Below are 13791 nucleotides of genomic sequence, written 5' to 3' on the forward strand. Positions count from 1 at the left end.
TGACTCCTCAACGAGAAGTTCCCCTTCTAAAACAGCCCCTCCCTCTCAGTCACACGCTATTCTCTTGCTACGTTCATACCATTTACGACGACCTGAAATTATCTTGTTCGTTTATTTGTTTATGGTCTATCTCCCTCAGCACTGCCCCCTCCCTGCCTGCAGTGTAACATAAACTCCATAAGGGAAGAAATCTGGTGTTTTGTGTCTAGGACTGAAACAAACCCCAGTGCCCAACACCTAATGGGTAATTAATAAATGGCTATTGAGTGAATGAATAAATTAAAGTATAAAAATTCCATAACATATTACACCAACCAACCAACCAAACTTGTAACTGTCAAGTCGATTCTGACTCATAGCGACCCTATGGGGGGTGTAGAACTGCCCCATAGGGTTTCCAAGAAGCAGCTGGTGGATTTGAACTGCTGACCTTTTGGTTAGCAGCTGTAGCTCTTAACCACTGTGCCATATTACACAGTACTGTTCAAATCTTGCAATGTCTATATTTTACCATAATGATTTCTACAAACAAAGAAAACCAGTAATTCATGAGGGAGATTTAAAGTATGCAAATTAGATGACATCTAAAAGGTTAATACTATTTCTTATGCATCTTTAATGCCTACTCATTTTTTCAAAAAAAAAAAAAAACCCAAGCCCATTGCCGTTAAGTTGATTCCGACTCATAATGACCCCATAGGAGAGTACAACTTCCCCATAGGGTTTCCAAGGCTGTAATCTTTATGGAAGCAGACTGCCACATCATTCATCATCCCAGCGAGTGGTTGGAGGCTTCCAACCACCCACCTTTTGGTGAGCAGCCAAGCATTTAACCACTGTGCCACCATGTCCCTCGGTGACCTAAAGGGGGTTAATTCACATTCCTGGGAAAGTCTTAAAACACTAAGGGAAAAAACTCTCATCATTTAGTGGAGGCTGAAATCCTCTCTTAAGAATATCCCTCTTCTAGACTTTTGGAGCTAAGTAAACATTCCTTTTGCCTTGTGTATCAGTTGTTCGTTTACTTTTGTACATCCTTGCATTTATATAGTGCACTGATCTTTTCAATCACTTTCCTACCTATTTATTCTCACTATGTCTCTAGATTAATCCTATTTTTTTAATGAGGAAAGTAAGACCCACAGAAAAGCAAAACAAAGACTAACTTTGGCAAGGTGGCATCTCAGGGCTAAGGGTTGAGGATTTAAAATAAGAGCAATTAGAATAAATAGGAATCTCTGGCAGAGGCTTCTCATTACCACCTGATGTTTATTCTTTCCTTGCTCCATTAAGAAGAGAATTTAATTTTATATAGGTAGCGTCATGCCCAGACTAGATTTCTAAGGATTCCTTTACAATTAGGAATGGCCAGTGTAACTAAAAGGAGCCCTGGTGGCACAGTGGTTAAAGTGATTAACTGCTAACCAAAAGATCTGCAGTTCAAAACCACCAGCGGCTCTGTGGGAGAAATACGTGGCAGTCTGCTTCCATAGAGATTTACAGCCTTGGAAACCCCTATGGGATCACGATGAGTCAGAATTGACTCGGTGGCAGTGGGCAATGTAACTGAATTCTGGCCAATTAAATATATTATATGGGATTTCCAGGAAGGCTGTTTAATGGAATATAGCTCAACTGGGACATGTGCCCTCTTGCCATTTTGCTCTTCTGCTCCTCAACCTTCCTATACCCTGGAACAGATGCAATGGTTGGAGCTCCGGCATCCCCCTTGGACCATGAGGTAATATACTGAGAATGGAAGCCCTAAGCCAGAATAGTGGAACAAAAAGACAGAAGTCTAGGTTCCTGATAACGATGGAGCTGCCACACCAGTTCTTGGCTACCACCTCCAGATTTCTATTACATGAACGATAAATGAATTACTATCTTGTTTAAGCCACCATTATATTGGGTTCTCTGTAATATGCAGCCAAACTTAAACCTAAATGTATAAGTACCCTAATTCAAAGTGTAATTAGGTGTTCTGGGTCCCCATATGCCCTCTCACTCACTCCAGCAAAATCATTTTAGGACTTCTGGTCAGTGTTGGACTGGAGTAGCTGAGTTGGAGTAGTTTGGCAGCCTGTGCATAGCTTCTGTCCTGTGGAGACCTTCCCCAATTTCTCCTTCCCTAGGTTTTGTTGTGCCTTCTTTTCTGGCATGTTTCCCCTCACATTGCTAAGGTCTTTCATTGTCCAACAAGTTCAAATATTCTCCACATTCTAAAGGATACTAACATCTGTTTTATAATAACATTCTCAATGTGTTTCATGCATAGTTTTGGTAAACCAATAATTACCTTTGGCCATCCTTGGCAATTCTGTTTGCACAATCTCTTTTACAAGCCTAGTTCTTACAACACAGGAGTCCCAGGTAGTGCAAATGGTTAATACACTCGACTGCTAACAGAAAAGTTGGAGGTCCATGGCTACCCAAAGGCACCTTGGAAGAAAGGCCTGGCAACGTATTTCTGAAAAATCAGCATTGAAAACCCTATGGAGCACAGAACAGTTCAACTCTGATACATATGGGGTTGTTGTGAATAGGAATCTACTTGATGGCAACTGGTTTATTTACAACGTTCTCACAGGGCACTTTGAGTTTATGTCAGACAACTCCTACACTCGCTTAGAGAAGGGGTCACAGGTACAATCTTCTGTGTAAGACTTACACATAAAAACATCTATATTCTAAAATCCCTTTTGACTCAGTGCTGCCATAATTAGCTCAATGATTAAGTGTCTATAAATCAGTGGTACTCAACCTTAAGCATGTATCAGAACCACCTGGAGGGCCGGTTAAACACCAATTTGCTGGCCCTACCCCTAGAGTTTCTGATTAGGTAGAAGTAGGGTGGGGCCCACTTGCTGCTGCTGCTGCTCCTGGCTGCTTCTTTTGAGAACCACTGAGCTAAAGCATGGCAAGCAACTTGAGCCTCTTGGACCCCATGGGCTCACATAGCTACCAGATATGGCCCGCACCTAAGAGTTCTGGAAGAAAAACAAAAAAAGTGCTTCAGTATTGCTTCTTAGCTAACATGGTCTAACATTAAGATTCCATCTAAATAAAAAGCAGTGACAATTTTCTCCTTTATATTCTTCCAACAACAAGGAAAGCAATCTAAGGAGTAAAAATACATCTATTTTCTTTTTCTGTGTGACTCAAACCACTTTCATTTCATTTTCATAATTTTTTAAATTTTTGTCCTATTGACCCACATGACAAAAAGGGGGGTTCTCACTGCTCGGGATTTCCCATGCATATGGTGTTATTGAAAATATCATGGCTTGGGTCAGGCACACTTTAGCCCTTAAAGTGACATCCTTGCTTTTTAAGATCGTGAAGAGGTCTTTCGCAGCAGATTTGCCCTATGCAATACGTCATTTGATTTCTTGACTGCTGATTCCAGGGGTATTGATTGTTGATCTAAATAAAATGAAATCCTTGACAACTTCAGTAATATTTTCTCTGTTTATTATGATGTTGCTTATTGGTCCAGATGTGAAGATTTTTGTTTTCTTTATGTTCAGGTGTAATCCATACCAAAGGCTATAGTCTTCGATCTCCAGGAAAGTGAAAAAGGAAGACCGAAGAAGAATTGACACATTTGAATTATGGTGTTGGCAAAGAATATTGAATATACCATGAACTTCCAGAAGAATCAACAAACCTGTCTTGAAGAAAGTACAGCAAGAATGCTCTTTAGAAGCAAGGATGGCAAGACTTCATCTAGCTTACTTTGGACGTGTTATCAGGAGGGGCCAATCCCTAGAAAAGGACATCATGGTTGGTAAAATAGAGGGTCAGTGAAAACAAGGGAAACTCTCAATGAGATGAATTGACACAAGGGTCAAAACAATGGACTCAAACATACCATCAATCATGAAAATGGCACAGGTCTGGGCAATGTTTCCTTCTGTTATACATATGGTCACTATGAATTGGAGCCAACTCGACAGCACCTAACAACAACAAATACATCTCACTGCTCCTAGTCACAGAATGGCTCCTTGACAGATACCAGACCACAACATCTCCTATCTCCTTGAGACCTAGGTTTCTGACCTGGAACAGTCTGCCTCAATTCTTTCAGCTTTGTATTTGTGTGTCAAATGTTGTCTTAGTTATCTAGTGCTGCTTTAAGAGAAATGCCACAAGTGGATGGCTTTAACAAAGAGAAATTCTCTCACAGTCTAGGAGGCTAGAAGTCCAAATTCAGGGCACCAGCTCCAGAAGTCCTTCTGTCTCTGTCAGCTCTGGGGGAAGGCCTTTGTCATCAATCTTCCCCTGATCTAGGAGCTTCTCGGCACAGGGACCCCAGGTTCAAAGGATGTGCTCCACTCCCAGCACTTCTTTCTTGGTGACATGAGGTCCCTCTCCTCTCTGCTCACTTCTCTGTTTTATATCTCAAAAGAGATTGACTCAAGATACAACCTAATCCTGTAGATTCCATCCTGCCTAATTAACATAACTGCCTCTAATTCTGCCTCATTAACATCATAGGGGATTTACAACACATAGGATAAATACATCAGATCACAAAATGGAGGACAACCACACAATACTGGGAATCATGGCCTAGCCAAGTTGACACACGTTTTGGGTAGACACAATTCAATCCATAACATTCCACCCTTTGACCCCCCAAAATTCATGCCCTTGCCACACATAAAACACATTCAGTGTAGCATATCATCCCAAAAGTCTTAAATCAACTCCAAGTCCAAATTCCATCCTGGGGCAATATTTCTCTTCATCTGTGAAATCTCGAATACAAGTTATCTGCTTCCAAAGTACAATGGTGTATCAGGCACAAGGTAGACATTTCATTATAAACGGGAGAAATTTGAGGGAAAGGGGATAACAGGCACCAAGCAAGTCAGAAGAACACATTATCTCTCAAGGCTTGAAAACAATCCTCTGTTCTCTGAGACCATTTAGACAATGGCCCTGCCCTCCAGACTCTTGGTGTTGGTCACACTCTCTGGATTCTGGGTGGAGGCCCCTCAGCCCTGGGATTCAGCTCTGCCTTCCAGGCCCACTGGAAGGGTGCCCCAGCAGGCTCTGTTCTTCTGCCCCTTGAGCATGGCAATCCTGCCCCCTCAGCTTTGGGCAACGGATCTGGCCCCATCTCCCTGGCACTCGTGAACAGCAGTCCCGCAGTCCAGAGCTGAGTTGGTAAAGATCTAACTCTTTGAAACTTAGGAGGCCGTGGCTCCACCCTTTGAGATCCCAGAGGTGTGGCTGTACACTTTGAGGTTGAGACAGCTCTGCTTCCTGCGCTCCTTGTCTTTTCAGCTTCTGCTTCCTGGTTCCTTGGCCTCTTGGCCCCTTGGCCCCTCAGCCCCTCGGGCCTCTTGGGCTGGCCCGGCCTCTGCCTTGCTTGGGCAAGTGTTACAAAGCTCTTTAGCTCTACCGTTAAGTGCCTGGAGGTACCCCACTCTCCCAGCAAACCTCAGAAGGAAGGCACTCAGTTCTCTTGCTCTGCGGGATGGCAAGCCTTACACCAATAAATGCCAGAGGCACCCCACTCTGCCAGGAAGGCGCTCAGCTCTCTTGCTCCGTGAGTCAGCTCCCACGCCATCTTACACCGGTCTTCTGGTTCTGCTGCTGCTGTTTCTCTCCCATTGCTTCTCACTCTTTCTGAGTCCTCACCAGAATTGCCTTTGACGTCCATAATCCCACCAATAGTCTCTTCAAGGCAATCTAGGCTTTTACTATTAAACCAAATAAAACCTGTTGCTGTCTAGTCAATTCTGACTCATAGCGACCCTATAGGACAGAAAAGAACTGCCCCATAGGGTTTCCAAGCAGCAGCTGGTGGATTCAAAATGTCAACCTTCTGGTTAGCAGGCAACCTCTTAGCCACTGTGCCACCAGGGCTCCTCCTTTTACTGTTAGGCACCTTAAAACTCTTCCAGCCTCTACCCATTCACAATTTCAAAACTGCTTCCATATTTTAAGTATCTGTTAGAGCATTACCCACTCCCTGTATATAGAATAAGTGGTTAATGTGCATAACCTTCCATAGCTAAAAGACTATAATTCTGGAATTCTGGTAGTTGAACTGAAGGAAAATCTCCTTGATTCACAGTTATGATTGAGAATGGAATGTGGTGACTGGAAGCAGCAAAGCAGATGATTTTACGTGTCCCCAAATTACTAGTTATCTCAAGTAATTTCCCCCAAAATGTTACACTAGCTAATGTCTGTGGGGGGATGGGGATTTTTAAGGTGGAATAATTTATGATATTTTATGTACTTCATACTATCTGTATACTTCAACCTCGTTTCAAAGTTTCCAGCTGACTTAGAATTTCCCACTAGTTTTCCAACAGAAAGTTTTATCTAGAAACATACTTAAATGTTTAAAAGTAGGCTCCAGGGTGATGGGCCTCAGGTCCAGCCTGGGAACTTCTGATCTGGCTCAGCAGTTAGCCCTTGGGTCAGAGGAGGCATAGTAAGATTTCTTTACTGTCTCCAAAGCACTTTCACAAAACCTTGCAAGGTAGGCAGAAGAGAAACTGAGGATGGGAGGTATCGGGTGGCTTGTCCAAAGCCATTCCTGAGTGAGGATAAGACCCACATCTTATAGCCCTTTTCTGAAGTGCATTGTCTGAAGGATATAACCATGGCCTGAAGATTCCCTTTTGGAGAATATTGGAAAAGGCTTACCAATTGTCTTTGTCAACTCCAACTCATGGTGACCCCAAGTGTGTCAGAGTAGAACTGTGCACCATAGTGTTTTCTTTTTTAAGTTGTTGTTGTGATTGTTGTTGAGAATATACACTGCAAAACATACACCAATTCAAGTTTCTACATGTATAATTCAGCAACATTGATTACGTTCTTAGAGTTGTGCTACCATTCTCACCCTCCTTTTCTGAGTTGTTCCTCTCCCATAAACTCTCTGCCCCCTAAGGTTCCTATCTAATCTTTCAAGTTGCTGTTGTCACTTTGATCCCGTATAGATAGTTCTTAAAAGACCACAATGCTCAAGGCAGACATTTTTTTACTAGTTAAGCTAAAATATTGTTCGGTTTAAAGATGACTTCAGGGGATATTTTTGGTGTAAGTTTTAGAGATTATCTCGGTAATAGTTTCAGAGGTTCATCTAGTCTCTATGGCTCCACAAAGTCTGGAGTCCATAAGAATCTGAAATTCTGTTCTGCATTTTCCCCTTTTTGATCAGGGTTCTTTTACACAATCTTTAAGCAAAATGTTCATTAATGATAGCTGGGCACTATCCAGTTCTTCTGGTCTCATGGCAAGAGAGGCAGTTGTTCATGGAGGCAGTTAAGCACACATTCCATTTTCTCCTACTATCCCTGACTCTCCTTCCTCAGTTGCTCCAGGTGAATAGACACCAGTTGTTTTGCCTTAGATAGCTGCTTGAAAGCTTTTAAGACTCCAGGCACTACACAATGAACTAGGGGATAGAACCAAAAACAAAAATACCCATTGTCACTGAGTTGATTCCAACTCATAGTGACCCTATAGGACAGAGTAGAACTGCCCGATAGGGTTTCCAAGGAGCAGGTGGTGGATTCAAACTACTGACCTTTTGGTTAGCAGCCATAGCTCTTAACCACTGTGCCACCAGGTCTCCTTGGGTAGAATAGAAGCACTAAACACGTTATTAGGCCAATTAACTGGGATGTTCCATGAAACCATGACCCTAAACCTCAAACCAAGGAACCAAATCCCCTGAGCTGTTTGGTTGTACATAAGCAGCCTCAGTAGCTACTCTTTTGCTTTTTTTTTTGTCATTGTAAATATATCTATCACACAACTTTTGCCAAATGAACTTATTACAGGTGTACAACATATAGACAGCAATTACAATAATTGACTGTGCAACCCTACCCTTAATTAATGTGATTTTTCCATCATCATAACTCCCTTAACCCCCTCCTTCCCACCCCTGGTAACCACTAATAAACTTTGGTCTCTATACATTTGTCTTTTCTTGTATTTTTATATGAGCGAGGTCGTACAATATTTATCCTTTTGTGATTGACTTATTTCACTCAGCATAATGTCTTCAAGCTCCATCCATATTGTAGCATGTATCAAGACTTCATTTCTCCTACTAGCTGAGTAGTATTCCATTGTGTGTATGTACCACATTTTGTTTATGCAATCATCTGTTGATGGGCATTTATGTTGTTTCCACCTTTTGGCGGTTGTGAATAGCACTGCAGTGAACATTGGTGTACAAGTCTCTGAGTGTCTGCTTCTGAGTTTTTGTGCTTATACGTAGGAGTGGAATTACTGGGTCATATGGTAGTTCTATTTTTAGTTTTTCAAGGAACTGCCACACTGTTTTCCAAAATGGCAGTACTATTTTGCATTCCACCATACGGTTTTCAATGGCTGTTTTTTCGGAGGTATATCGCCAGGACTTTCTTCTGAGGCACCTCGGAGTGGACATGAACCTCCAAACTTTTGGTTAGTAGTTGAGCTTGTTAGTCATTTGCATCAGCCTGGGACACCTTTAAGAAAGGTCAAGGAAGAGAAAAGGGGGAGGAAGTAAAAAATGGAAGAGGAGCTGAAATTTCTGCCTAACTGAGAATTTCTGAATTTGTAATACCACAACCCATCCAGTTCCGAAGAACTATCTTAATTGTTGTCTTTCTCCTGGATTTGTGTTTCTTAACGATGTTAAAGATGGCGCATTCTCCTTCCTTTATCTTTTAGATTCATTTTTTCCAACAGATTTTTAATTGTTTTTTTGGTTTAATGCCCATTCTTAAAGGCCAAAAGATTACAATAATGAAAGGCAGAGCTCATTAATATTCAGGCTGGGGAAAAAAACACTATGTCTGAAGGCAAAGCCCTATTTAGGACATGCTCTAACCTACAGAGATGATCACTCACATCAAAAGGATTTGGTTTTGGTGAAGTCTGTGCTGTGGAGACAGAGATCTGAGGCCTCTCACACATACACTCTGCTCCTTATGATTCCTTGCTCCACCTTCATTCTCTTTCTTCCTCCTACCCAGGCCCTTTCTTGATCTTTTTTTATTCCATGCCCTTTTTCCTCTCTGGATGACCTTATTCATCACCCATGTAACTGTCATCTATAAATGTGGGATTCCCAAATCAACACCTCCAGCCAGACTTCAACCACAGCTCCCAAGCTGTGTTTCCATCTGCCAGCATGACATCTTTTCCTATACTTCTCTGGAGCACATAAAACTCAGCTGGCACACATCAGAACTCGTCATCGCCTCCTGTGTTTATGAATCGTGTCCTCCCAGTGAAAAGTGCTAGAAAACTCAGTCATTTTTGACTCATCCCTCTCCCTCACCTCTACATTTAATCCATCATGAGTCTTACCATTTCATCTTTATAATGCCTCTTCTCGCCATCGCCCAGGATCTGGGCTAGCAGCATCTTGTCATTTTTCACTTGAACTTTCAGCTGATCTTGCTAACTCCAATTTCTTGTCTCACCAATGGATCCCTTACAGAATACGCAGTCAGGTTCTGACCTGGGCTTAAATAGAATCTTAGCTCCACATCTTTGTGACTCCTAGCCAGGCACTTAATCCAACTAAACCTCAATTTCTTCATATATAAAATGGGAATAATTACAAAGTTGTAAGGAATATATAATCTCTGTAAAGTGTCTAGTACATAAAAGTGCTTAATACATATACCTGTTATTATCATTATTCTTACCAGCATTATCATCCAAAAATATGTTTGATCATACGCTAGACATTACTAGTACATGCCCAATATCCAGTTCTTCTTCCTTACAGAGCATGGAAGACTTCACTTCCTAGCCACCTTCCTGTTAGGTGGCGCCATGTGACTAGCTCTACCAAATGGAACAGAATGTAGAAGATTAGGTGTAATATTTTGATGTACTTCTCCTTCGTTATGTCCAAGGAAGCCGTATGTTCCAGATGGTGCTTCTACAAGATGGTGGAGGCTCCATCAATCTGGGTCTCTTTAAATGACCGTGGAGCACAGCCCCACACCAAGTTGCAGGGAACACATAGTGTGAACAACTCAGATTTAGGGGTTTCTTCTTATCATAGCAGAGCCTCACCTGCTGTGTTCTGGCTAATGGAGATCACTTCATTTCCCAGTTCTGGTGATATGCGCTAACACACGTAACATTTTCTAAATAAATGGGCCAGCAGATACCAAAAGTTCTAGTTATTTGAGGACAGAGAAATTCTGTAGTTTTAATTTATTTTTCAAAGATATTATCTCTATATATATTTAGTTGCAAGGGATAAAAACCCAAATGAGGCTAGCTTAAACAAAGTAAGAAATTTTCTAATTCAGTCCAATAGTTCAGTAGAAGAATAGGCATTGGGCATACGGGATGCAGGGACTTATACTAGCTATCAAGCACTCAGTTTTGCTCTCTCCATGGCTCAGCTCTGTTTTCTTTTGTGATAGTGATGTTTTCCAGCAAAGTGGCCTCTTGTATCGGAAAAATGGCTGCCAGCAGCATCAGGATTACATGGTTTTCTCTTAACAACTTCAACAAAAACATCAATTCTCTCTCTCAACAGTTCCACCAAAGGTCCTGGTATTTGATCTAATTAGACCAAGTTGAGTCACATATCCAGCTCTGAACCAGTCACTGCGTCCAGAAGAATAGAATGTTCTGATTGGCCTGTCTAAACCATGTGCCTAGCTCTGATTAGAATGGATCTGGGTAGTAAGGACATCCACAATGAAACAACAAGGACCAAGACAGAGGAGTGATGGTACCCTACGGAAAATAAAAGGACAGCTACCAGAAGAAATCTGACACAAACAACAGATGTTCACTATAGACATTAATTAGTACTGTCATGGATTGAATTGTGTCCCCTAAAAATACGTGTAAACTTGGCTAGGCCATGATTCCCAGTATTGTGTGATGGTCCACTATTTTGTAATCTGATGTGATTTTCCTAAGTATTGTAAATTCCACCTCTGTAATATTAATGAGGCAAAATTAGAGGCAGTTATGTTAATGGGCAGGACTTAATCTACAAGATTAGATTGTGTCTTAAATCAATCTTTTGAGATATAAAAGAGAGAAGCCAGCAGAGAGACAGGGGGACCTCATACCACCAAGAAAGTAGTGCCAGGAGCACAGCGCATCCTTTGGATCCAGGGTCCCTGCGTTGAGAAGCTCCTAGACCAGGGAAAGACTGATGACAAGGACTTTTCCCCATAACTGGCAGAGAGAGAAAGCTTTCCCTAGAGCTGACACCCTGAATTCCAACTTCTAGCTTCCTAGAATGTGAGAGAATAAATTGGTGTTTGTTAAAGCCATCCACTTGTTATATTTCTGTTGTAGCAGCACTAGATAACTAGGTCAAGTACACATAGCAATCTGGGAAAATATGTAACCAGTAAAGGAAATTTATGAAGAAGTCCTCATCAGGATAAAAACCTACAATGCTGGTCTTACTTTGAAAGAACTATCTTCTTTCTGAGCGCATTGGAAGATTCAAAATAGTATGCTTTCAAACACTGTCAGTTATGTACCACTCTTATCATCCACCATGCTCATCTTTGTTGTTGGTAGGTGCCATCCAGTTGGTTCCAACTCATACAGACCCTATGTACAACATATTGAAACACAGTCTTGTGCCATCCTCACAATCGTCATGCCTGAGCCCATTGTTGCAGCCACTATGTCAATCCATCTCGTTGAGGGTCTTCCTCTTTTTCGATGACCCTCTAATTTACCAAGCATGATGTCCTTCCCCAGGGACTGGTCCCTCTTAATAACATGCCCAAAGTACATGAGACATAGTCTCGCCATCCTGGCTTCTAAAGAGCATTCTAGCTGTACTTCTTCCAAGACAGATTTGTTTGTTCTTTTGGCAGTCCGTGGTATATTCAATATTCTTCACCAACACTGTAATTTAAAGGCGTCAATTCTTCTTCGGTTTTCCTTATTCATTGTTCAGCTTTCACATGCATACTAGGCAATTAAAAACACCATGGCTTGGGTCAGTGCACCTTAGTCCTCAAGGTGACACCTTTGCTTTTTAACACTCTAAAGAGGTCTTTTGCGGCAGGTTTGCCCAATGCAATGCATCATTTGATTTCTTGGCTGCTGCTTCCATGAGTGTTGATTGCGAATCCAAGTAAAATGAAATTCTTGACAACTTTAATCTTTGGTCCATTTATCACGATGTTGTCTATTGATCCAGTTGTGAAGATTGTTCTTTTCTTTATGTTGAGGTGTAGTCCATTCTGAAGGCTGTACTCTTTGACCTTCATCAGTAAGTGCTTCAAGTCCTCTTCACTTTAAGCAAGCAAGTTTGTGTCATCTGCATGTCCAGGTTGTTAATGAGTCTTCCTCCAATCCTGATGCCCCATTTTTCTTTATACAGTCCAGCTTCTCAGATTACTTGCTCAGCAAACAGACTGAATAAATATGGTGAAAGGGTACAACCCTGACACACAACTTTCCTGACTTTAAACCATACAGTATCCCCTTGTTCTGTTCAAAAAACTGCCTCTTGGTCTACATAGAAGTTCTGCATGAGTATAATTAATGTTCTGGAATTCCCATTCTTTGCAATGTTATCCATAATTTGTTATGATCCGCACAGTTGAATGCCTTTGTATAGTCAATAAAACACAGGTAAACATCTTTCTGGTATTCTCTGCTTTCAGCCACAATCCATCTGACATCAGCAATGATATCCCTGGTTCCACGTCCTCTTCTGAATCCAGCTTGAATTTCTGGCAGTTCCCTGTCGAAGTACTGCAACAGCTGCTTTTGAATGATCTTCAGCAAAATTTTACTTGTGTGTGTATTAATGATATTGCTCAATAATTTCCACATTCAGTTGGATCACTTCTTTTTGGAATGGGTACAAATATGGATCTCTTCCAGTCAGTTGGCCAGGTAGCTATCTTCCAAATTTCTTAGCATAGACGAGTGAGCACTTGCAGCCCTGCATCAGTTTGTTGAAACATCTCTATTGATATTCTGTCAGTTCCTGGAGGCTTGTTTTTCACTAAGGCCTTCAGTGCAGCTTGGACCTCTTCCTTCAGTACCTTGGGTTCCTGATCATATGCTACCTCCTGGAATGGTTGAAAGTCGACCAATTCTTTTTGGTATAGTTGCTCTGTGTATTCCTTCCATCTTTTTCTGATGCTTCCTGCATCATTTAATATTTTCCCTGTAGAATCCTTCAATATTGCAACTTGAGGCTAGAATTTTTTCTTCAGTTCTTTCAGCTTGAGAAATGCGAAGCGTGTTCTTCCCTTTTGGTTTTCTAACTCCAGGTCTTTGCACATATCATTATAATATTTTACTTTGTCTTCTAGAGCCGTCCCTTGAAAACTTCTATTCAGCTCTTTTACTTCATCATTTCTTCCTTTCGCTTTAGCTCTCGACATTCAAGAGCAAGTGTCAGAGTCTCTTCTGACATCTGTTTTGGTCTTTTCTTTCTTTCCTGTCTTTTTAATGACCCCTTGCTTTCTTCATGTATGATGTCCTTGATGTCAATCCACAAGTCGTCTGGTCTTTGGTCATTGATGTTCAATGTATCAAATCTATTCTTGAGATAGTCTCTAAATTCAGACAATGTTCCACTGCTATTCATAAGGTTTTCCAGTAACTAAATTCTTTTCAGAAGTAGACTGCCAGGTCCTTCTTCCTACTCAGTCTTAGTCTAGAAGCTCAGCTGAAACCTGTCTGCCATGGGTGACCCTGCTGGTATTTGAATACCAGTGGCCTAACTTTTAGCATCACAGCAACATGCACCCACCATGTACGACAAACTGACAGATGCATGGGAGTTGCCCA

The sequence above is a fragment of the Trichechus manatus genome, unplaced genomic scaffold, assembly GCF_000243295.1.
Source record: "Trichechus manatus latirostris isolate Lorelei unplaced genomic scaffold, TriManLat1.0 scaffold00025, whole genome shotgun sequence".
Taxonomy (NCBI): Eukaryota; Metazoa; Chordata; class Mammalia; order Sirenia; family Trichechidae; genus Trichechus; species Trichechus manatus.